The sequence below is a fragment of the Rhinoraja longicauda genome, unplaced genomic scaffold, assembly GCF_053455715.1.
Source record: "Rhinoraja longicauda isolate Sanriku21f unplaced genomic scaffold, sRhiLon1.1 Scf000845, whole genome shotgun sequence".
NCBI classification, from domain to species: domain Eukaryota; kingdom Metazoa; phylum Chordata; class Chondrichthyes; order Rajiformes; family Arhynchobatidae; genus Rhinoraja; species Rhinoraja longicauda.
The window spans coordinates 1,283-24,786 of NW_027602061.1; the positions used below are offsets into that span (position 1 = coordinate 1,283).

Sequence of the window (23,504 nt, forward strand, 5' to 3'; positions counted from 1 at the left end):
TGAGGCAGAGAATTCCACAGATTCACAACTCTCTGACTGAAAAGGTTTTTCCTGCATCTCCGTTCTAAATGGCCGACCCCTTATTCTTAAACTGTGGCCCCTGGTTCTGGACTCCCCCAACATTGGGAACCACAGCAACTCTCGAGAACATGGATAGGTGACGTTTCTCCCTCCCTCCCTCTCTCCCTCCCTCCCTCTCCCCCCTCCCTCTCTCCCTCCCTACCCCTCCCTCTCTTCCCCTCCCTCTCCCCCTCCCTCTCTCCCTCCCTCCCCCTCCTCTCTCTCTCCTCTCTCCTATCCCTCTCTCAGGATGGGCCGCAGAGCCACCTGCCTCCTCTCTCTCGTTCTCTCCATCCTGTTTGGGATCGCGGTCTCCGTTGCTCCAAACGTCACCGTCTTCACGTTGGCGCGGTTTGGTGACGGCGCTGCCATCGCCGGCCTGCTGCTCTCCCTCTACCTCATCAGTGAGTACATGCGAGGGACGGAGGAGGGAGGGAAGGGGTGGAGAGAGGGGTGTAGGGAGGGAGGTATGGAGGAAGGGGTCATTGGTGGGAGGGAGTGAGGGAGGGTTTCAAGGTTCAGGGGTTGGGGGTCAGGGTTCAAGGTTCAGGGACCAGGGGTCAATGGTTCAGGGATCGGGGTTCAAGGTTCCGGGGTCGGGGTTCAGGGCCCGGGGTTCAGGGATCAGGTTCAGGGTTCAAGGTTCAGGGATCGGGGGTTCAAGGTTCAGGGATCGGGGGTTCAGGAATCGGGGTTCAAGGGTCAGGGGCCGGGGTTAAGGGATCGGATTCAGGGTCGGGGTTCAGGGTTCAAGGGCCAGGGTTCAGGGATCGGTTCAGGGGCCTGGTTCAGGGGTCGGGGTTCAGGGGTCCGTGCCCGGGGTTCAGGGGGTCATGGTTCAGGGGCCGGGGTTCAAGGATCGGTTCAGGGGTCGGGTTCAAGGGTCAGGGGACGGGTTCAAGGGTCAGTGCCCGGGGTTCAGGGGTCAGGGTTCAGGGACCGGTTCAGGGGTCAGGGTGGGGGTTCAGGGTGGGGGTGCAGTGCTGACGTGCCGTGTGCCGCAGGGCTGGAGCTGTGCGGGCCGTGCCAGCGGTTGCCGATGGCGGTGGTAGCGGGGGTGTGTGGGTGCGGGGGGGCAGCTGGCGGTGCTCGGCCTGGCCGTCGTCTGCCGGCAATGGCGGCTCCTGCAGGGGGTCATCACCGCCCCCCTCGGCCTCTTCCTGCTGTACTGGTGAGTGACCCCTCACCCCCGCCCCCACCGCGACCCCCTCACCCCCACCGCCGACCCCCTCACCCATCACCCCCACCGCGACCCCTCACCCCCACCGCTGACCCTTCACACTTCACCCCTCGGCCGATCCCTGACCCTACATTCCTGCCGCTGACCTCTGACCCTCCAACCCTGCTGATGACCTTCTAACCCCTCCCTACCCGGCGACGACCCCTGACCCCCTGGTAGTGACCCCCCGGCAATGATCTGCAAAACACAGCGTTGACCTCTGAACCCCTGTGATCTGCTGACCCCCGACAACGATCCCCTGACCTCCCCCGGGGTGGGCGACCCCTGACCGCACGGGCGCCGAACTCTGACCCCCAGGTGGCACCCCCTGACCCCCAGTTGGCGACCCCTGATCCCCCGGGCGCCGACCCCTGGCCCCCAGGTGGCAACCCCTGACCCCCAGCGGCGACCCCTAACCCTTGGTGCTGACCCCAGGCGCCGGGCCCTGACCCCCAGGCGGCGACCCCTGACCCCCCGGGGCGGCGACCCCTGACCCTCTCTCCCCCCCAGCTGCCCGCGGCTGCTGCCCGAGTCGCCCCGTTGGCTCCTGGCGGGTCGGACGGGTCACTGAGGCCAAGACAGTGCTGGGGGCGATCCTGGAGAACGGCCGGAGAGACCGGGACCACGACCGGGAACCGCTAGAGGAGGAAGAGGCCATCACTGGTGAGGGCAGACGTGAACGTGACAGGGGGGGAGAGAGGGGGAGAGAGAGAGAGAGGGGGGAGAGAGAGAGAGAGAGGGGGGGGAGAGAGAGAGAGAGTAGGCACTAACACGACCGTGTGCGTTGTTCCCGATCAGGGACACGGGGACGGGGAATGTTTGACCCCAGCTATTTACGATATACATTAATGACTTAGACGAAGGGATTAAAAGTACCATTAGCAAATTTGCAGATGATACTAAGTTGGGGGGTAGTGTGAATTGTGAGGAAGATGCAATAAGGGTGCAGGGGTGACTTGGACAGGTTGTGTGAGTGGGCGGATACATGGCAGATGCAGTTTAATGTAGATAAGTGTGAGGTTATTCACTCTGGAAGTAAGAATAGAAAGGCAGATTATTATCTGAATGGTGTCAAGTTAGGAGGAGGGAGGAGTTCAACGAGATCTGGGTGTCCTAGTGCATCAGTCAATGAAAGGAAGCATGCAGGTACAGCAGGCAGTGAAGAAAGCCAATGGAATGTTGGCCTTCATAACAAGAGGAGTTGAGTATAGGAGCAAAGAGGTCCTTCTACAGTTGTACCGGGCCCTAGTGAGACCGCACCTGGAGTACTGTGTGCAGTTTTGGTCTCCAAATTTGAGGAAGGATATTCTTGCTATGGAGGGCGTGCAGCGTAGGTTCACTAGGTTAATCCCCGGAATGGCGGGGACTGTCATATGTTGAAAGGCTGGAGCTGCTAGGCTTGTATACACTGGAATTTAGAAGGATGAGGGGGGATCTTATCGAAACATATAAGATTATTAAGGGGTTGGACACGTTAGAGGCAGGAAACATGTTCCCAATGTTGGGGGAGTCCAGAACCAGGGGGCCACAGTTTAAGAATAAGGGGTCGGCCATTTAGAACGGATATGAGGAAGAACTTTTTCAGTCAGAGAGTGGTGAAGGTGTGGAATTCTCTGCCTCAGAAGGCAGTGGAGGCCAGTTCTCTGAATGCATTCAATAGAGAGCTAGATAGAGCTCTTAAGGATAGCGGAGTGAGGGGGTATGGGGAGAAGGCAGGAATGGGGTACTGATTAAGAGTGATCAGCCATGATCGCATTGAATGGCGGTGCTGGCTCGAAGGGCTGAATGGCCTCCTCCTGCACCTATTGTCTATTGACCTAAACACTGCGGATCCTTCCCCCCTCCCTCCCCCCCTCCCTCCCTCCCTCCCTCCCTCCCTCCCTCCCTCCCTCCCTCCCTCCCTCCCTCCCTCCCTCCCTCCCTCCCTCCCTCCCTCCCTCCCTCCCTCCCTCCCTCCCTCCCTCCCTCCCTCCCTTCCTCCATTCCTCCCTCCCTCACTCCCTCCCCGATCTGACAGAACTGGATTGCTATTACCCCGGGACTCACGACGGTGATCAGCGGGCCATCTGCAAACTCCTGAAATGCCGCAACATCTGGAAGAATATCCTGATCCTCGGCTTCACCGCGTGAGTCGCCCCAAATACCCCTCCTTCCCCCCATTGTAAGTGGGGTAACGTGACTGTTTACATAGCACTCCCCCATTGTAAGTGGGGTAACGTGACTGTTTACATAGCACTCCCCCATTGTAAGTGGGGTAACGTGACTGTTTACATAGCACTCCCCCCATTGTAGGTGATGCTTAGCGTGACTGTATCCATAGCACTCCCCCATTGTAAGTGGGGTAACGTCACTGTTTACATAGCACTCCCCCATTGTAAGTGGGGTAATGTGCCTGTTTACATAGCACTCCCCCATTGTAAGTGGGGTAACGTGGCTGTTTACATAGCACTCCCCCATTGTAAGTGGGATTACGTGACTGTTTACATAGCACTCCCCCATTGTAAGTGGGGTAACGTGACTGTTTACATAGCACTCCCCCATTGTAAGTGGGGTAACGTGACTGTTTACATAGCATTCCCGCATTGTAAGTGGGGTAACGTGACTGTTTACATAGCACTCCCCCCATTGTAGGTGATGCTTAGCGTGACTGTTTACATAGCACTCCCCCATTGTAAGTGGGGTAACGTGACTGTTTACATAGCACTCCCCCATTGTAAGTGGGGTAACGTGACTGTTTACATAGCACTCCCCCCAATGCAGGTGATGCTTAGCGTGACTGTTTACATAGCACTCCCCCCATTGTAAGTGATGCTTAGCGTGACTGTTTACATAGCACTCCCCAATTGTAAGTGGGGTAACGTGACTGTTTACATAGCACTCCCCCATTATAAGTGGGGTAACGTGACTGTTTACATAACACTCCCCCATTGTAAGTGGGGTAACGTGACTGTTTACATAGCATTCCCCCATTGTAAGTGGGGTAATGTGACTGTTTACATAGCACTCCCCCATTGTAAGTGGGGTAATGTGACTGTTTACATAGCACTCCCCCATTGTAAGTGGGATAACGTGACTGTTTACATAGCACTCCCCCATTGTAAGTGGGATAACGTGACTGTTTACATAGCACTCCCCCATTGTAAGTGGGGTAACTTGACTGTTTACATAGCACTCCCCCATTGTAAGTGGGGTAACATAACTGTTTACATAGCATTCCCCCATTGTAAGTGGGGCAACGTGACTGTTTACATAGCACTCCCCACAATGCAGGTGATGCTTAGCATGACTGTTTACATAGCACTCCCTCCATTGTAAGTGATGCTTAGCGTGACTGTTTACATAGCACTCCCCCATTGTAAGTGGGATAGCGTGACTGTTTACAGAGCACTCCCCCATTGTAAGTGGGGTAACGTGACTGTTTACATAACACTCCCTAATGTAAGTGGGGTAACGTGACTGTTTACATAGCACTCCCCCATTGTAAGTGGGGTAACGTGACTGTTTACATAGCACTCCCCCCATTGTAAGTGATGCTTAGCGTGACTGTTTACATAGCACTCACCCATTGTAAGTGGGGTAACGTGACTGTTTACATAGCACTCCCCCATTGTAAGTGGGGTAGCGTGACTGTTTACATAGCACTCCCCCATTGCAAGTGGGGTAACGTGACTGTTTACATAACACTCCCCATTGTAAGTGTGGTAACGTGACTGTTTACACAGCACTCCCCCATTATAAGTGGGGTAACGTGACTGTTTACATAGCACTCCCCCATTGTAAGTGGGGTAACGTGACTGTTTACATAGCATTCCCCCATTGTAAGTGGGGTAATGTGACTGTTTACATAGCACTCCCCCATTGTAAGTGGGGTAATGTGACTGTTTACATAGCACTCCCCCATTGTAAGTGGGGTAACGTGACTGTTTACATAGCACTCCCCCATTGTAAGTGGGATAACGTGACTGTTTACATAGCACTCCCCCATTGTAAGTGGGGTAACTTGACTGTTTACATAGCACTCCCTCATTGTAAGTGGGGTAACGTAACTGTTTACATAGCATTCCCCCATTGTAAGTGGGGTAACGTGACTGGTTACATAGCACTCCCCCATTGTAAGTGGGGCAACGTGACTGTTTACATAGCACTCCCCCCAATGCAGGTGATGCTTAGCATGACTGTTTACATAGCACTCCCTCCATTGTAAGTGATGCTTAGCGTGACTGTTTACATAGCACTCCCCCATTGTAAGTGGGGTAACGTGACTGTTTACATAGCACTCCCCCATTGTAAGTGGGGTAACGTGACTGTTTACATAGCACTCCCTCCATTGTAAGTGATGCTTAGCGTGACTGTTTACATAGCACTCCCCCATTGTAAGTGGGATAGCGTGACTGTTTACATAGCACTCCCCCATTGTAAGTGGGGTAACGTGACTGTTTACATAACACTCCCTATTGTAAGTGGGGTAACGTGACTGTTTACATAGCACTCCCCCATTGTAAGTGGGGTAACGTGACTGTTTACATAGCACTCCCCCCATTGTAAGTGATGCTTAGCGTGACTGTTTACCTAGCACTCACCCATTGTAAGTGGGGTAACGTGACTGTTTACATAGCACTCCCCCATTGTAAGTGGGGTAGCGTGACTGTTTACATAGCACTCCCCCATTGCAAGTGGGGTAACGTGACTGTTTACATAACACTCCCCATTGTAAGTGTGGTAACGTGACTGTTTACATAGCACTCCCCCATTATAAGTGGGGTAACGTGACTGTTTACATAGCACTCCCCCATTGTAAGTGGGGTAACGTGACTGTTTACATAGCATTCCCCCATTGTAAGTGGGGTAATGTGACTGTTTACATAGCACTCCCCCATTGTAAGTGGGGTAATGTGACTGTTTACATAGCACTCCCCCATTGTAAGTGGGATAACGTGACTGTTTACATAGCACTCCCCCATTGTAAGTGGGATAACGTGACTGTTTACATAGCACTCCCCCATTGTAAGTGGGGTAACTTGACTGTTTACATAACACTCCCCCATTGTAAGTGGGGTAACGTAACTGTTTACATAGCATTCCCCCATTGTAAGTGGGGTAACGTGACTGTTTACACAGCACTCCCCCATTGTAAGTGGGGCAACGTGACTGTTTACATAGCACTCCCCCCAATGCAGGTGATGCTTAGCATGACTGTTTACATAGCACTCCCTCCATTGTAAGTGATGCTTAGCGTGACTGTTTACATAGCACTCCCCCATTGTCAGTGGGGTAACGTGACTGTTTACATAGCACTCCCCCATTGTAAGTGGGGTAATGTGACTGTTTACATAGCACTCCCCCCATTGTAGGTGATGCTTAGCGTGACTGTTTACATTGCACTCCCCCCATTGTAAGTGATGCTTAGCGTGACTGTTTACATAGCACTCCCCCATTGTAAGTGAGGCAACGTGACTGTTTACATAGCACTCCCCCATTGGAAGTGGGATAGCGTGACTGTTTACAGAGCACTCCCCCATTGTAAGTGGGGTAATGTGACTGTTTACATAGCACTCCCCCATTGTAAGTGGGATAACGTGACTGTTTACATAGCACTCCCCCATTGTAAGTGGGATAACGTGACTGTTTACATAGCACTCCCCCATTGTAAGTGGGGTAACTTGACTGTTTACATAACACTCCCCCATTGTAAGTGGGGTAACGTAACTGTTTACATAGCATTCCCCCATTGTAAGTGGGGTAACGTGACTGTTTACACAGCACTCCCCCATTGTAAGTGGGGTAACGTGACTGTTTACATAGCACTCCCCCCAATGCAGGTGATGCTTAGCGTGACTGTTTACATAGCATTCCCCCATTGTAAGTGGGGTGACGTGACTGTTTACATAGCACTCCCCCATTGTAAGTGGGGTAACGTGACTGTTTACATAGCACTCCCCCCAATGCAGGTGATGCTTAGCGTGACTGTTTACATAGCACTCCCCCCATTGTAAATTATACTTAGCGTGACTGTTTACATAGCACTCCCCCATTGTAAGTGGGGTAACGTGACTGTTTGCATAGCGCTCCCCATTGTAATTGGGGTAACGTGGCTGTTTACATAGCACTCCCCCATTGTAAGTGGGGTAACATGACTGTTTACATAGCACTCCCCCATTGTAAGTGGGGTAGTGTGACTGTTTACATAGCACTCCCCCCGTTATAGGTGATGCTTAGCGTGACTGCTTACATAGCACTCCCCCATTATAAGTGGGGTAATGTGGCTGTTTACATAGCACTCCCCCATTGTAAGTGGGGTAACGTGACTGTTTACATAGCACTTCCCCAATGCAGGTGATGCTTAGCGTGACTGTTTACATAGCACTCCCCCATTATAAGTGGGGTAATGTGGCTGTTTACATAGCACTCCCCCATTGTAAGTGGGGTAATGTGACTGTTTACATAGCACTCCCCCATTGTAAGTGGGGTAACGTGACTGTCTACATAGCATTCCCCCATTGTAAGTGGGGTAACGTGACTGTTTACATAGCACTCCCCCATTGTAAGTGGGGTAACGTGACTGTTTACATAGCACTCCCCCCAAAGGAGTTGATGCTTAGCGTGACTGTTTACATAGCACTCCCCCCATTGTAGGTGATGCTTAGCGTGACTGTTTACATAGCACTCCCCCCAAAGGAGTTGATGCTTAGCGTGACTGTTTACATAGCACTCCCCCCATTGTAGGTGATGCTTAGCGTGACTGTTTACATAGCACTCCCCCATTGTAAGTGGGTAAAGTGACTGTTTACATAGCACTCCACCATTGTAAGTGGGGTAACGTGACTGTTTACATAGCTCTCCCCCATTGTAAGTGGGGTAACGTGACTGTTTACATAGCACTCCCCCATTATAAGTGGGGTAACGTGACTGTTTGCATAGCGCTCCCCATTGTAATTTGGGTAACGTGACTGTTTACATTGCACTCCCCCATTGTAAGTGGGGTAGCGTGACTGTTTTCATAGCATTCCCTCATTGTAAGTGGGGTAACGTGACTGTTTACAGAGCTCTCCCCCATTGTAAGTGGGGTAACGTGACTGTTTACATAGCACTCCCCCATTATAAGTGGGGTAACGTGACTGTTTACATCGCACTCCCCCATTATAAGTGGGGTAGTGTGACTGTTTACATAGCACTCCCCCATTATAAGTGGGGTAACGTGACTGTTTACATAACACTCCCCATTGTAATTGGGGTAACGTGACTGTTTACATAGCACTCCCCCATTGTAAGTGGGGTAACGTGACTGTTTACATAGCATTCCCCCATTGTAAGTGGGGTAACGTGACTGTTTACATAGCACTCCCCCCCATGCAGGTGATGCTTAGCGTGACTGTTTACATAGCATTCCCTTCATTGTAAGTGATGCTCAGTGTGACTGTTTACATAGCACTCCCCCATTATAAGTGGGTAACATGACTGTTTACATAGCACTCCCTCATTGTAAGTGAGGTAACGTGACTGTTTACATAGCACTCCCCCATTGTAAGTGGGGTAACGTGACTGTTTACATAGCACTCCCCCATTGTAAGTGGGGTAACGTGACTGTTTACATAGCACCCCCCCATTGTAAGTGGGGCACCGTGACTGTTTACATCGCACTCCCCCATTGTAAGTGGGGTAGCGTGACTGTTTACATAGCACTCCCCCCATTGTAGGTGATGCTTAGCGTGACTGCTTACATAGCACTCCCCCATTGTAAGTGGGGTAACGTGGCTGTTTACATAGCACTCCCCCATTGTAAGTGGGGTAACGTGACTGTTTTCATAGCATTCCCCCATTGTAAGTGGGGTAACGTGACTGTTTACATAGCACTCCCCCATTATAAGTGGGGTAGCGTGACTGTTTACATAGCACTCCCCATTGTAATTGGGGTAACGTGACTGTTTACACAGCACTCCCCATTGTAAGTGGGGTAACATGACTGTTTACATAGCACTCCCCCATTGTACGTGGGGTAATGTGACTGTTTACATAGCACTCCCCCATTGTAAGTGGGGTAACGTGACTGTTTACATAGCACTCCCCCATTGCAAGTGGGGTAACGTGACTGTTTACATAGCACTCCCCCATTGCAAGTGGGGTAACGTGACTGTTTACATAGCACTCCCCCATCGCAAGTGGGGTAACGTGACTGTTTACATAGCACTCCCCCATTTCAAGTGGGGTAACGTGACTGTTTACATAGCACTCCCCGATTGCAAGTGGGGTAACGTGACTGTTTACATAGCACTCCCCCATTGTAGGTGATGCTTAGCGTGACTGTTTACATAGCACTCCCCCTTTATAAGTGGGGTAACGTGACTGTTTACATAGCACTCCCCGATTGCAAGTGGGGTAACGTGACTGTTTACATAGCACTCCCCCATTGTAGGTGATGCTTAGCGTGACTGTTTACATAGCACTCCCCCATTGTACGTGGGGTAATGTGACTGTTTACATAGCACTCCCCCATTGTAAGTGGGGTAACGTGACTGTTTATATAGCACTCCCCATTGCAAGTGGGGTAACGTGACTGTATACATAGCACTCCCCCATTGCAAGTGGGGTAACGTGACTGTTTACATAGCACTCCCTCATTGCAAGTGGGGTAACGTGACTGTTTACATAGCACTCCCCCATTGCAAGTGGGGTAACGTGACTGTTTACATAGCACTCCCCCATCGCAAGTGGGGTAACGTTTGTTTACATAGCACTCCCCCATTGTAGGTGATGCTTAGCGTGACTGTTCACATAGCACTCCCCCATTGTAAGTGGGGTAACGTGACTGTTTACATAGCACTCCCCCATTTTAGGTGATGCTTAGCGTGACTGTTTACATAGCACTCCCCCATTGTAAGTGGGGTAACGTGACTGTTTACATAGCACTCCCCCATTGTAAGTGGGGTAACGTGACTGTTTACATAGCACTCCCCCATTGCAAGTGGGGTAACGTGACTGTTTACATAGCACTCCCCCATTGCAAGTGGGGTAACGTGACTGTTTACATAGCACTCCCCCATCGCAAGTGGGGTAACGTGACTGTTTACATAGCACTCCCCCATTTCAAGTGGGGTAACGTGACTGTTTACATAGCACTCCCCGATTGCAAGTGGGGTAACGTGACTGTTTACATAGCACTCCCCCATTGTAGGTGATGCTTAGCGTGACTGTTTACATAGCACTCCCCCTTTATAAGTGGGGTAACGTGACTGTTTACATAGCACTCCCCGATTGCAAGTGGGGTAACGTGACTGTTTACATAGCACTCCCCCATTGTAGGTGATGCTTAGCGTGACTGTTTACATAGCACTCCCCCATTGTACGTGGGGTAATGTGACTGTTTACATAGCACTCCCCCATTGTAAGTGGGGTAACGTGACTGTTTATATAGCACTCCCCATTGCAAGTGGGGTAACGTGACTGTATACATAGCACTCCCCCATTGCAAGTGGGGTAACGTGACTGTTTACATAGCACTCCCTCATTGCAAGTGGGGTAACGTGACTGTTTACATAGCACTCCCCCATTGCAAGTGGGGTAACGTGACTGTTTACATAGCACTCCCCCATCGCAAGTGGGGTAACGTTTGTTTACATAGCACTCCCCCATTGTAGGTGATGCTTAGCGTGACTGTTCACATAGCACTCCCCCATTGTAAGTGGGGTAACGTGACTGTTTACATAGCACTCCCCCATTTTAGGTGATGCTTAGCGTGACTGTTTACATAGCACTCCCCCATTGTAAGTGGGGTAACGTGACTGTTTACATAGCACTCCCCCATTGTAAGTGGGGTAACGTGACTGTTTACATAGCACTACCCCATTGTAGGCGATGGTTAGCGTGACTGTTTACAAAGTACTACCCCATTGTAACTTGACTGTGAGACAGAGGTTCACCTGCACCTCCTCCAACCTCATCTAGTGCATCCGCTGCTCTAGATGTCAACTTCTTTACATCGGCGAAACCAAACGCAGGCTCGGCGATCGTTTCGCTCAACACCTTCGCTCAGTCCGCCTTAACCAACCTGATCTCCCGGTGGCTGAGCACTTCAACTCCCCCTCCCACTCCCAGTCTGACCTTTCTGTCACGGGCCTCCTCCAGTGCCATAGTGAGGCCCTCCGGAAATTGGAGGAACAGCACCTCATATTTCGCCTGGGCAGTTTGCAGCCCATCGGTACGAACATTGACTTCTCCAACTTTAGATAGCTCCTCTGTCCCTCTCTTCCCCTCCCCCTTCCCAGTTCTCCCTCTATCTTCCTGTCTCCACCTACATCCTTGCTTTGTCCCGCCCCCCTGACATCAGTCTGAAGAAGGGTCTCGACCCGAAACGTCACCCATTCCTTCTCTCCTGAGATGCTGCCCGACCTGCTGAGTTACTCCATCATTTTGTGAATAAATACCTTCGTGACTGTTTACATAGCACTCCCCCATTGTAGGTGATGGTTAGCGTGACTGTTTACATAGCAATCGCCCACTGTCGATGGACACAATAAGCTGGAGTAACTCAGCGGGTCAGGCAGCATCTCTTGGGAAAAGGAATCGGTGAGAATGGGTCGACTGGGTTTGTATTCACTGGAATTTAGAAGGGTGAGAGGGGATCTTATTGAAACGTGTAAGATTATTAAGGGATTTGGACACGTTAGAGGCTGGAAACATGTTCCCGATGTTGGGGGAGTCCAGAACCAGGGGGTCACACAGTTTAAGAATAAGGGGTAGGCCATTTAGAACGGAGATGAGGAGAAACCTTTTCACCCAGAGAGTTGTGAAGCTGTGGGTTTCTCTGCCTCAGAGGGCAGTGGAGGCCGATTCTCTGCCCGTCCCTCTGAGTTACTCCAACATTTTGTGTCTTCTCTTCCATTGTAGGTGATGGGTAACGTGACTGTTTACATAGCGCTTTCCCATTGTAAATGGGGTAACGTGACCGTTTACATAGCACCTTGGCATTGTCGGAAGGAACTGCAGATGCTGGTTTAAACTTGAAGGTAGACACAAAACGTTGGAGTAACTTAGCGGGACGGGCAGCAGCATCTCTGGAGAGAAAGAGCGGGTGACGTTTCGGGTCGAGACCCTTCTTCAGACTGACCCATTCCTTCTCTCCGGAGATGCCGCCCTGTCCCGCTGAGTTACTCCAGCATTTTGTGTCTATTCTCCTGCTGTCAGTGGGAGTAACATGACTGTTTACATAGCACTCTTCCATTATAGATGGAGGTAACGTGACTGTTTACATAGCACTCTCCCATTATAGATTGGGGTAACGTGACTGTTTACATAGCACTCTCCCATTATAGATGGAGGTAACGTGACTGTTTACATAGCACTCCCCATTTTAGATGGAGGTGACGTGATTGTTTACATAGCACTCCCCATTATAGATGGAGGTAACGTGACTGTTTACATAGCACTCCCCATTATAGATGGAGGTAACGTGACTGTTTACATAGCACTCCCCATTATAGATGGAGGTGACGTGACTGTTTACATAGCACTCTCCCATTACAGATGGAGGTGACGTGACTGTTTACATAGCACTCTCTCATTATAGATGGAGTTGACGTGACTGTTTACATAGCACTTTCCCATTGTAGGTGGGTTAACGTGACTGTTTACATAGCACTTTCCCCATTGTATGCCGCGGGTAATGTGACTGTTTACATAGCACTTTCCCATTTTAAGTGGGGTAACGTGACTGTTCACATAGCACGCCCCCCATTGTAGGTGATGCCTAGCGTGACTGCTTAGCGTGACTGCTTACATAGCACTCCCCCAATGTAAGTGGGGTAACGTGACTGTCTACATAGCATTCCCCCATTGTAAGTGGGGTAACGTGACTGTTTACATAGCACTCCCCCATTGTAAGTGGGGTAACGTGACTGTTTACATAGCACTCCCCCCAAAGGAGTTGATGCTTAGCGTGACTGTTTACATAGCACTCCCCCCATTGTAGGTGATGCTTAGCGTGACTGTTTACATAGCACTCCCCCATTGTAAGTGGGTAAAGTGACTGTTTACATAGCACTCCCCCATTGTAAGTGGGGTAACGTGACTGTTTACATAGCTCTCCCCCATTGTAAGTGGGGTAACGTGACTGTTTACATAGCACTCCCCCATTATAAGTGGGGTAACGTGACTGTTTGCATAGCGCTCCCCATTGTAATTTGGGTAACGTGACTGTTTACATAGCACTCCCCCATTGTAAGTGGGTAGCGTGACTGTTTTCATAGCATTCCCTCATTGTAAGTGGGGTAATGTGACTGTTTACAGAGCTCTCCCCCATTGTAAGTGGGGTAACGTGACTGTTTACATAGCACTCCCCCATTATAAGTGGGGTAACTTGACTGTTTACATAGCACTCCCCATTGTAATTGGGGTAACGTGACTGTTTACATAGCACTCCCCCATTGTAAGTGGGGTAACGTGACTGTTTACATAGCACTCCCCCATTGTAAGTGGGGTGACGTGACTGTTTACATAGCACTCCCCCATTGTAAGTGGGGTAACGTGACTGTTTACATAGCACTTCCCCCAATGCAGGTAATGCTTAGCGTGACTGTTTACATAGCACTCCCCCCATTGTAGGTGATGCTTAGCGTGACTGCTTACATAGCACTCCCCCATTGTAAGTGGGGTAACGTGGCTATTTACATAGCACTCCCCCATTGTAAGTGGGGTAACGTGACTGTTTTCATAGCATTCCCCCATTGTAAGTGGGGTAACGTGACTGTTTACATAGCACTCCCCCATTATAAGTGGGGTAGCGTGACTGTTTACATAGCACTCCCCATTGTAATTGGGGTAACGTGACTGTTTACACAGCACTCCCCATTGTAAGTGGGGTAACATGACTGTTTACATAGCACTCCCCCATTGTACGTGGGGTAATGTGACTGTTTACATAGCACTCCCCCATTGCAAGTGGGGTAACGTGACTGTTTACATAGCACTCCCCCATTGCAAGTGGGGTAACGTGACTGTTTACATAGCACTCCCCCATTGCAAGTGGGGTAACGTGACTGTTTACATAGCACTCCCCCATCGCAAGTGGGGTAACGTGACTGTTTACATAGCACTCCCCCATTTCAAGTGGGATAACGTGACTGTTTACATAGCACTCCCCGATTGCAAGTGGGGTAACGTGACTGTTTACATAGCACTCCCCCATTGTAGGTGATGCTTAGCGTGACTGTTTACATAGCACTCCCCCTTTATAAGTGGGGTAACGTGACTGTTTACATAGCACTCCCCCATTGTAAGTGGTGTAACGTGACTGTTTACATAGCACTCCCCCATTGTAAGTGGGGTAATGTGACTGTTTACATAGCACTCCCCCATTGCAAGTGGGGTAACGTGACTGTTTATATAGCACTCCCCCATTGCAAGTGGGGTAACGTGACTGTTTACATAGCACTCCCCCATTGCAAGTGGGGCAATGCGACTGTTTACATAGCACTCCCCCATTGCAAGTGAGGTAACGTGACTGTTTACATAGCACTCCCACATCGCAAGTGGGGTAACGTGACTGCTTACATAGCACTCCCCCATCGCAAGTGGGATAACGTGACTGTTTACATAGCACTCCCCCATTGCAAGTGGGGTAACGTGACTGTTTACATAGCACTCCCCCATCGCAAGTGGGGTAACGTTTGTTTACATAGCACTCCCCCATTGTAGGTGATGCTTAGCGTGACTGTTCACATAGCACTCCCCCATTGTAAGTGGGGTAACGTGACTGTTTACATAGCACTCCCCCATTGTAAGTGGGGTAACGTGACTGTTTACATAGCACTACCCCATTGTAGGCGATGGTTAGCGTGACTGTTTACAAAGTACTACCCCATTGTAACGTGACTGTGAGACAGAGGTTCACCTGCACCTCCTCCAACCTCATCTATTGCATCTGCTGCTCTAGATGTCAACTTCTTTACATCGGCGAAACCAAACGCAGGCTCGGCGATCGCTTCGCTCAACACCTTCGCTCAGTCCGCCTTAACCAACCTGATCTCCCGGTGGCTGAGCACTTCAACTCCCTCTCCCACTCCCAGTCTGACCTTTCTGTCATGGGCCTCCTCCAGTGCCATAGTGAGGCCCTCCGGAAATTGGAGGAACAGCACCTCATATTTCGCCTGGGCAGTTTGCAGCCCATCGGTACGAACATTGACTTCTCCAACTTTAGATAGTTCCTCTGTCCCTCCCTTCCCCTCCCCCTTCCCAGTTCTCCCTCTATCTTCCTGTCTCCACCTATATCCTTGCTTTGTCCCGCCCCCCTGACATCAGTCTGAAGAAGGGTCTCGACCCGAAACGTCACCCATTCCTTCTCTCCTGAGATGCTGCCCGACCTGCTGAGTTACTCCATCATTTTGTGAATAAATACCTTCGTGACTGTTTACATAGCACTCCCCCATTGTAGGTGATGGTTAGCGTGACTGTTTACATAGCAATCGCCCACTGTCGATGGACACAATAAGCTGGAGTAACTCAGCGGGTCAGGCAGCATCTCTTGGGAAAAGGAATCGGTGAGAATGGGTCGACTGGGTTTGTATTCACTGGAATTTAGAAGGGTGAGAGGGGATCTTATTGAAACGTGTAAGATTATTAAGGGATTTGGACACGTTAGAGGCTGGAAACATGTTCCCGATGTTGGGGGAGTCCAGAACCAGGGGGTCACACAGTTTAAGAATAAGGGGTAGGCCATTTAGAACGGAGATGAGGAGAAACCTTTTCACCCAGAGAGTTGTGAAGCTGTGGGTTTCTCTGCCTCAGAGGGCAGTGGAGGCCGATTCTCTGCCCGTCCCTCTGAGTTACTCCAACATTTTGTGTCTTCTCTTCCATTGTAGGTGATGGGTAACGTGACTGTTTACATAGCGCTTTCCCATTGTAAATGGGGTAACGTGACCGTTTACATAGCACCTTGGCATTGTCGGAAGGAACTGCAGATGCTGGTTTAAACTTGAAGGTAGACACAAAACGTTGGAGTAACTTAGCGGGACGGGCAGCAGCATCTCTGGAGAGAAAGAGCGGGTGACGTTTCGGGTCGAGACCCTTCTTCAGACTGACCCATTACTTCTCTCCGGAGATGCCGCCCTGTCCCGCTGAGTTACTCCAGCATTTTGTGTCTACTCTCCTGCTGTCAGTGGGAGTAACATGACTGTTTACATAGCACTCTTCCATTATAGATGGAGGTAACGTGACTGTTTACATAGCACTCTCCCATTATAGATTGGGGTGATGTGACTGTTTACATAGCACTCCCCCATTGTAAGTGGGGTAACGTGACTGTTTACATAGCACTTCCCCCAATGCAGGTGATGCTTAGCGTGACTGTTTACATAGCACTCCCCCCATTGTAGGTGATGCTTAGCGTGACTGCTTACATAGCACTCCCCCATTATAAGTGGGGTAACGTGACTGTTTTCATAGCATTCCCCCATTGTAAGTGGGGTAACGTGACTGTTTACATAGCACTCCCCCCAATGCAGGTGATGCTTAGCGTGACTGTTTACATAGCACTCCCCCATTGTAAGTGGGGTAACGTGACTGTTTACATAGCACTCCCCCATTATAAGTGGGGTAACGTGACTGTTTACTTAGCACTCCCCCATTGTAAGTGGGGTAACGTGACTGTTTACATAGCACTTCCCCCAATGCAGGTGAAGCTTAGCGTGACTGTTTACATAGCACTCCCTTCATTGTAAGTGATGCTCAGTGTGACTGTTTACATAGCACTCCCCCATTATAAGTGGGTAACATGACTGTTTACATAGCACTCCCTCATTGTAAGTGAGGTAACGTGACTGTTTACATAGCACTCCCCCATTGTAAGTGGGGTAACGTGACTGTTTACATAGCACTCCCCCATTGTAAGTGGGGTAACATGACTGTTTACATAGCACCCCCCCATTGTAAGTGGGGCACCGTGACTGTTTACATCGCACTCCCCCATTGTAAGTGGGGTAACGTGGCTGTTTACATAGCACTCCCCCATTGTAAGTGGGGTAACGTGACTGTTTTCATAGCATTCCCCCATTGTAAGTGGGGTAACGTGACTGTTTACATAGCACTCCCCCATTATAAGTGGGGTAGCGTGACTGTTTACATAGCACTCCCCCATTTCAAGTGGGGTAACGTGACTGTTTACATAGCACTCCCCCATTGTACGTGGGGTAATGTGACTGTTTACATAGCACTCCCCCATTGTAAGTGGGGTAACGTGACTGTTTACATAGCACTCCCCCATTGCAAGTGGGGTAACGTGACTGTTTACATAGCACTCCCCCATTGCAAGTGGGGTAACGTGACTGTTTACATAGCACTCCCCCATCGCAAGTGGGGTAACGTGACTGTTTACATAGCACTCCCCCATTTCAAGTGGGGTAACGTGACTGTTTACATAGCACTCCCCGATTGCAAGTGGGGTAACGTGACTGTTTACATAGCACTCCCCCATTGTAGGTGATGCTTAGCGTGACTGTTTACATAGCACTCCCCCTTTATAAGTGGGGTAACATGACTGTTTACATAGCACTCCCCCATTGTACGTGGGGTAATGTGACTGTTTACATAGCACTCCCCATTGCAAGTGGGGTAACGTGACTGTATACATAGCACTCCCCCATTGCAAGTAGGGCAATGCGACTGTTTACATAGCACTCCCCCATTGTAAGCGGTGTAACGTGACTGTTTACATAGCACTCCCCCATTGCAAGTGGGGTAATGTGACTGTTTACATAGCACTCCCCCATTGCAAGTGGGGTAACGTGACTGTTTACATAGCACTCCCTCATTGCAAGTGGGGTAACGTGACTGTTTACATAGCACTCCCCCATTGCAAGTGGGGTAACGTGACTGTTTACATAGCACTCCCCCATCGCAAGTGGGGTAACGTTTGTTTACATAGCACTCCCCCATTGTAGGTGATGCTTAGCGTGACTGTTCACATAGCACTCCCCCATTGTAAGTGGGGTAACGTGACTGTTTACATAGCACTCCCCCATTGTAAGTGGGGTAACGTGACTGTTTACATAGCACTACCCCATTGTAGGCGATGGTTAGCGTGACTGTTTACAAAGTACTACCCCATTGTAACGTGACTGTGAGACAGAGGTTCACCTGCACCTCCTCCAACCTCATCTAGTGCATCCGCTGCTCTAGATGTCAACTTCTTTACATCGGCGAAACCAAACGCAGGCTCGGCGATCGTTTCGCTCAACACCTTCGCTCAGTCCGCCTTAACCAACCTGATCTCCCGGTGGCTGAGCACTTCAACTCCCCCTCCCACTCCCAGTCTGACCTTTCTGTCACGGGCCTCCTCCAGTGCCATAGTGAGGCCCTCCGGAAATTGGAGGAACAGCACCTCATATTTCGCCTGGGCAGTTTGCAGCCCATCGGTACGAACATTGACTTCTCCAACTTTAGATAGCTCCTCTGTCCCTCCCTTCCCCTCCCCCTTCCCAGTTCTCCCTCTATCTTCCTGTCTCCACCTATATCCTTGCTTTGTCCCCCCCCCTGACATCAGTCTGAAGAAGGGTCTCGACCCGAAACGTCACCCATTCCTTCTCTCCTGAGATGCTGCCTGACCTGCTGAGTTACTCCAGCATTTTGTGAATAAATACCTTCGTGACTGTTTACATAGCACTCCCCCATTGTAGGTGATGGTTAGCGTGACTGTTTACATAGCAATCGCCCACTGTCGATGGACACAATAAGCTGGAGTAACTCAGCGGGTCAGGCAGCATCTCTTGGGAAAAGGAATCGGTGAGAATGGGTCGACTGGGTTTGTATTCACTGGAATTTAGAAGGGTGAGAGGGGATCTTATTGAAACGTGTAAGATTATTAAGGGATTTGGACACGTTAGAGGCTGGAAACATGTTCCCGATGTTGGGGGAGTCCAGAACCAGGGGGTCACACAGTTTAAGAATAAGGGGTAGGCCATTTAGAACGGAGATGAAGAGAAACCTTTTCACCCAGAGAGTTGTGAAGCTGTGGGTTTCTCTGCCTCAGAGGGCAGTGGAGGCCGATTCTCTGCCCGTCCCTCTGAGTTACTCCAACATTTTGTGTCTTCTCTTCCATTGTAGGTGATGGGTAACGTGACTGTTTACATAGCGCTTTCCCATTGTAAATGGGGTAACGTGACCGTTTACATAGCACCTTGGCATTGTCGGAAGGAACTGCAGATGCTGGTTTAAACTTGAAGGTAGACACAAAACGTTGGAGTAACTTAGCGGGACGGGCAGCAGCATCTCTGGAGAGAAAGAGCGGGTGACGTTTCGGGTCGAGACCCTTCTTCAGACTGACCCACTCCTTCTCTCCGGAGATGCCGCCCTGTCCCGCTGAGTTACTCCAGCATTTTGTGTCTACTCTCCTGCTGTCAGTGGGAGTAACATGACTGTTTACATAGCACTCTTCCATTATAGATGGAGGTAACGTGACTGTTTACATAGCACTCTCCCATTATAGATTGGGGTAACGTGACTGTTTACATAGCACTCTCCCATTATAGATGGAGGTTACGTGACTGTTTACATAGCACTCCCCATTTTAGATGGAGGTGACGTGACTGTTTACATAGCACTCCCCATTATAGATGGAGGTGACGTGACTGTTTACATAGCACTTTCCCCATTGTATGCGGCGGGTAATGTGACTGTTTACATAGCACTTTCCCATTGTAAGTGGGGTAACGTAACTGTTCACATAATACTTTCCCATTGTAGGCGGCAGGTAATGTGACTGTTTACATAGCACTTTCCCATTGTAAGTGGGATAACGTGACTGTTCACATAGCACTTTCCCATTGTAAGTGGGGTAACGTAACTGTTTACATAGCACTTTCCCATTGAAGGCGGGTTAACGTGACTGTTCACATAGCACTCTCCCATTATAGATGGAGGTGACGTGACTGTTTACATAGCACTCTCCCATTATAGATGGAGGTGACGTGACTGTTTACATAGCACTCTCCCATTATAGATGGAGGTGACGTGACCGTTTACATAGCACTCTCCCATTATAGATGGAGGTGACGTGACCGTTTACATAGCACTCCTCCAAGGTGGATTCTTAGTGCAGCCTGTACTGGAGCTTACCAGAGAGAAGGCAATTCTGGATTTAGTGTTGTCCAATGAGCCAGTTTTGATAAAGAGAACTCGAGGTAAAGGAGGTCGTGACCATAACATGATTAGTTTTAATCTGCAATTTGAGAGGGAGAAGGTTAAACCAGGAATGTCAGCGTTGCAGTTGAACAAAGGGGACTGTGGAGGCATGAGAGAGGAGCTGGCCAAGGTCGACTGGAAAAGGATCCTCGCAGGCATGACGGCGGAACAGCAATGGCAGGAGTTTCTGGGCATAATCCGGAAGACGCAGGATCGTTTCATTCCAAAGAGGAAGAAAGATTCTAAGGGGAGGGCAAGATGTACATAGCACTCTCCCATTGTAAGTGGGGTAACGTGACTGTTTACATAGCACTCTCCCATTGCAGGCGGTGGTAACGTGACTGTTTACATAGCACTCTCCCATTGCAGGCGGTGGTAACGTGACTGTTTACATAGCACTCTCCCATTGCAGGCGGTGGTAACGTGACTGTTTACATAGCACTCTCCCATTGTAAGTGGGGTAACGTGACTGTTTACATAGCACTCTCCCATTGTAAGTGGGGTAACGTGACTGTTTACATAGCACTCTCCCATTGTAAGTGGGGTAACGTGACTGTTTACATAGCACTCTCCCATTGCAGGCGGTGGTAACGTGACTGTTTACATAGCACTCTCCCATTGCAGGCGGTGGTAACGTGACTGTTTACATAGCACTCTCCCATTGTAAGTGGGGTAACGTGACTGTTTACATAGCACTCTCCCATTGCAGGCGGTGGTAACGTGACTGTTTACATAGCACTCTCCCATTGTAAGTGGGGTAACGTGACTGTTTACATAGCACTCTCCCATTGTAAGTGGGGTAACGTGACTGTTTACATAGCACTCTCCCATTGCAGGCGGTGGTAACGTGACTGTTTACATAGCACTCTCCCATTGCAGGCGGTGGTAACGTGACTGTTTACATAGCACTCTCCCATTGTAAGTGGGGTAACGTGACTGTTTACATAGCACTCTCCCATTGCAGGCGGTGGTAACGTGACTGTTTACATAGCACTCTCCCATTGTAAGTGGGGTAACGTGACTGTTTACATAGCACTCATCCCATTGCAGGCGGTGGTAACGTGACTGTTTACATAGCACTCTCCCATTGTAAGTGGGGTAACGTGACTGTTTTACATAGCACTCTCCCATTGCAGGCGGTGGTAACGTGACTGTTTACATAGCACTCTCCCATTGTAAGTGGGGTAACGTGACTGTTTACATAGCACTCTCCCATTGCAGGCGGTGGTAACGTGACTGTTTACATAGCACTCTCCCATTGTAAGTGGGGTAACGTGACTGTTTACATAGCACTCTCCATTGCAGGCGGTGGTAACGTGACTGTTTACATAGCACTCTCCCATTGTAAGTGGGGTAACGTGACTGTTTACATAGCACTTTCCCATTGTATGCGGTGGTAACGTGACTCCTTACATAGCACTCTCCCATTGTAGGCGGTAGGTAACGTGACTGTTCACATAGCATTCTCCCATTGCAGGTGGGTGTAACGTGACTGTTTACATAGCACTCTCCCATTGTAGGTGGGTGTAACGTGACTGTCTACATACGTGTTGTAGGTTCATCGCACACGGCATCCACCACTGCTACGGAACGTTCCGCACGACGTTCTGGGCACACGGTCGGGCTTCTACCTCGTGTACCTGCTGTCCGTCGGCACGGGGGCCGCGCGTCGTGCCTCTTCCTCTGGGCCACCGTGGACCGGTGTGGCCGCCGCGGGATCTTGCTGCTCTCCATGACCCTCACCGGCCTGGCCTCCCTCATCCTGCTCGGCCTCACTGAGTGTAAGTTCCCTCCGCCCCCCCTCCGCTCTCCCCCCTCCCTCCCCTCCCCTCCGACCCACTTCCCCTCCCCCTTCATATGGTCTCCCTCCCCTCCCTTCCCTCCCCTCTGCTCCCCCTCCCCTTCATACGGTCTCCCTCCCTCCCTTCCCCCCCCCCTCCCTTCCCCTCCGCCCCCTCCCTCCCTTCCCTCCCTCTGCTCCCCCTCCCCTCCTGGTGATTTGCCAAAATTCTTCTGCACGTGCCATAAATGTTTACCCCCCTTTCTCCTCCTCTCTCTCCCCCATCGTCCCTTTTCTCTCACCTCTCCCCCCCCCTTCTCTCACCTCCCCTCTCCCCTTTCTGTCACCTCCTCTCTCTCCATCTCTTCCCCCCTTTCTCTCACCTCCCGTCTCGCCTTCTCTCCCCCATTTCTCTCTCCCCCCACTCTCAACCCCCTTCTCTCTATCCCCCAATCTTCCCCTGTTCTCCATGAGTTTCGGAGCAAAGAGGTCCTTCTGCAGTTGTACAGGGCCCCTGGTGAGACCGCACCTGGAGTACTGTGTGCAGTTGTACAGGGCCCTGGTGAGACCACACCTGGAGTACTGTGTGCAGTTGTACAGGGCCCTGGTGAGACCACACCTGGAGTACTGTGTGCAGTTGTACAGGGCCCTAGTGAGACCGCACCTGGAGTACTGTGTGCAGTTGTACAGGGCCCTGGTGAGACCACACCTGGAGTACTGTGTGCAGTTGTACAGGGGCCCTGGTGAGACCACACCTGGAGTACTGTGTGCAGTTGTACAGGGCCCTGGTGAGACCACACCTGGAGTACTGTGTGCAGTTTTGGTCTCCTAATTTGAGGAAGGATGTCCTTGCTATTGAGGCAGTGCAGTGTAGGTTCACCAGGTTAATCCCCGGGATGGCGGGACTGTCGTACGAGGAAAGATTGGGTCGACTGGGCTTGTGTTCACTGGAGTTTAGAAGGATGAGAGGGGATCTTATAGAGACGTGTAAAATTATACAAGGACTGGACAAGCTAGATGCAGGAAACATGTTCCCAATGTTGGGGGAGTCCAGAACCAGGGGCCACAGTCTAAGAATAAAGGGGAGGCCGTTTAAAACTGAGGTGAGAAGGAACGTTTCCACCCAGAGAGTTGTGAATGTGTGGGATTCTCTGCCACAGAGGGCAGTGGAGGACAAATCACTGGATGGGTTTAAGAGAGAGTTCGATAGAGCTCTAGGGGCGAGTGGAATCAAGGGGTATGGGGAGAAGGCAGGCAACGGTTACTGATTGTGGACGATCA

General features: G+C 50.4%; 1 long non-coding RNA gene across 1 annotated transcript; it reads left to right on the plus strand.

Moving 5' to 3' along the window:
- Positions 1–311: 311 nt before the first annotated feature.
- On the plus strand, positions 312–22,035 carry LOC144591304 (uncharacterized). Its single transcript, XR_013546773.1, has 5 exons — positions 312–464; positions 1,065–1,231; positions 1,790–1,942; positions 3,297–3,405; positions 22,000–22,035. It is a non-coding gene; the product is annotated as an uncharacterized LOC144591304 (long non-coding RNA).
- The last annotated feature ends 1,469 nt before the right edge of the window (positions 22,036–23,504 follow it).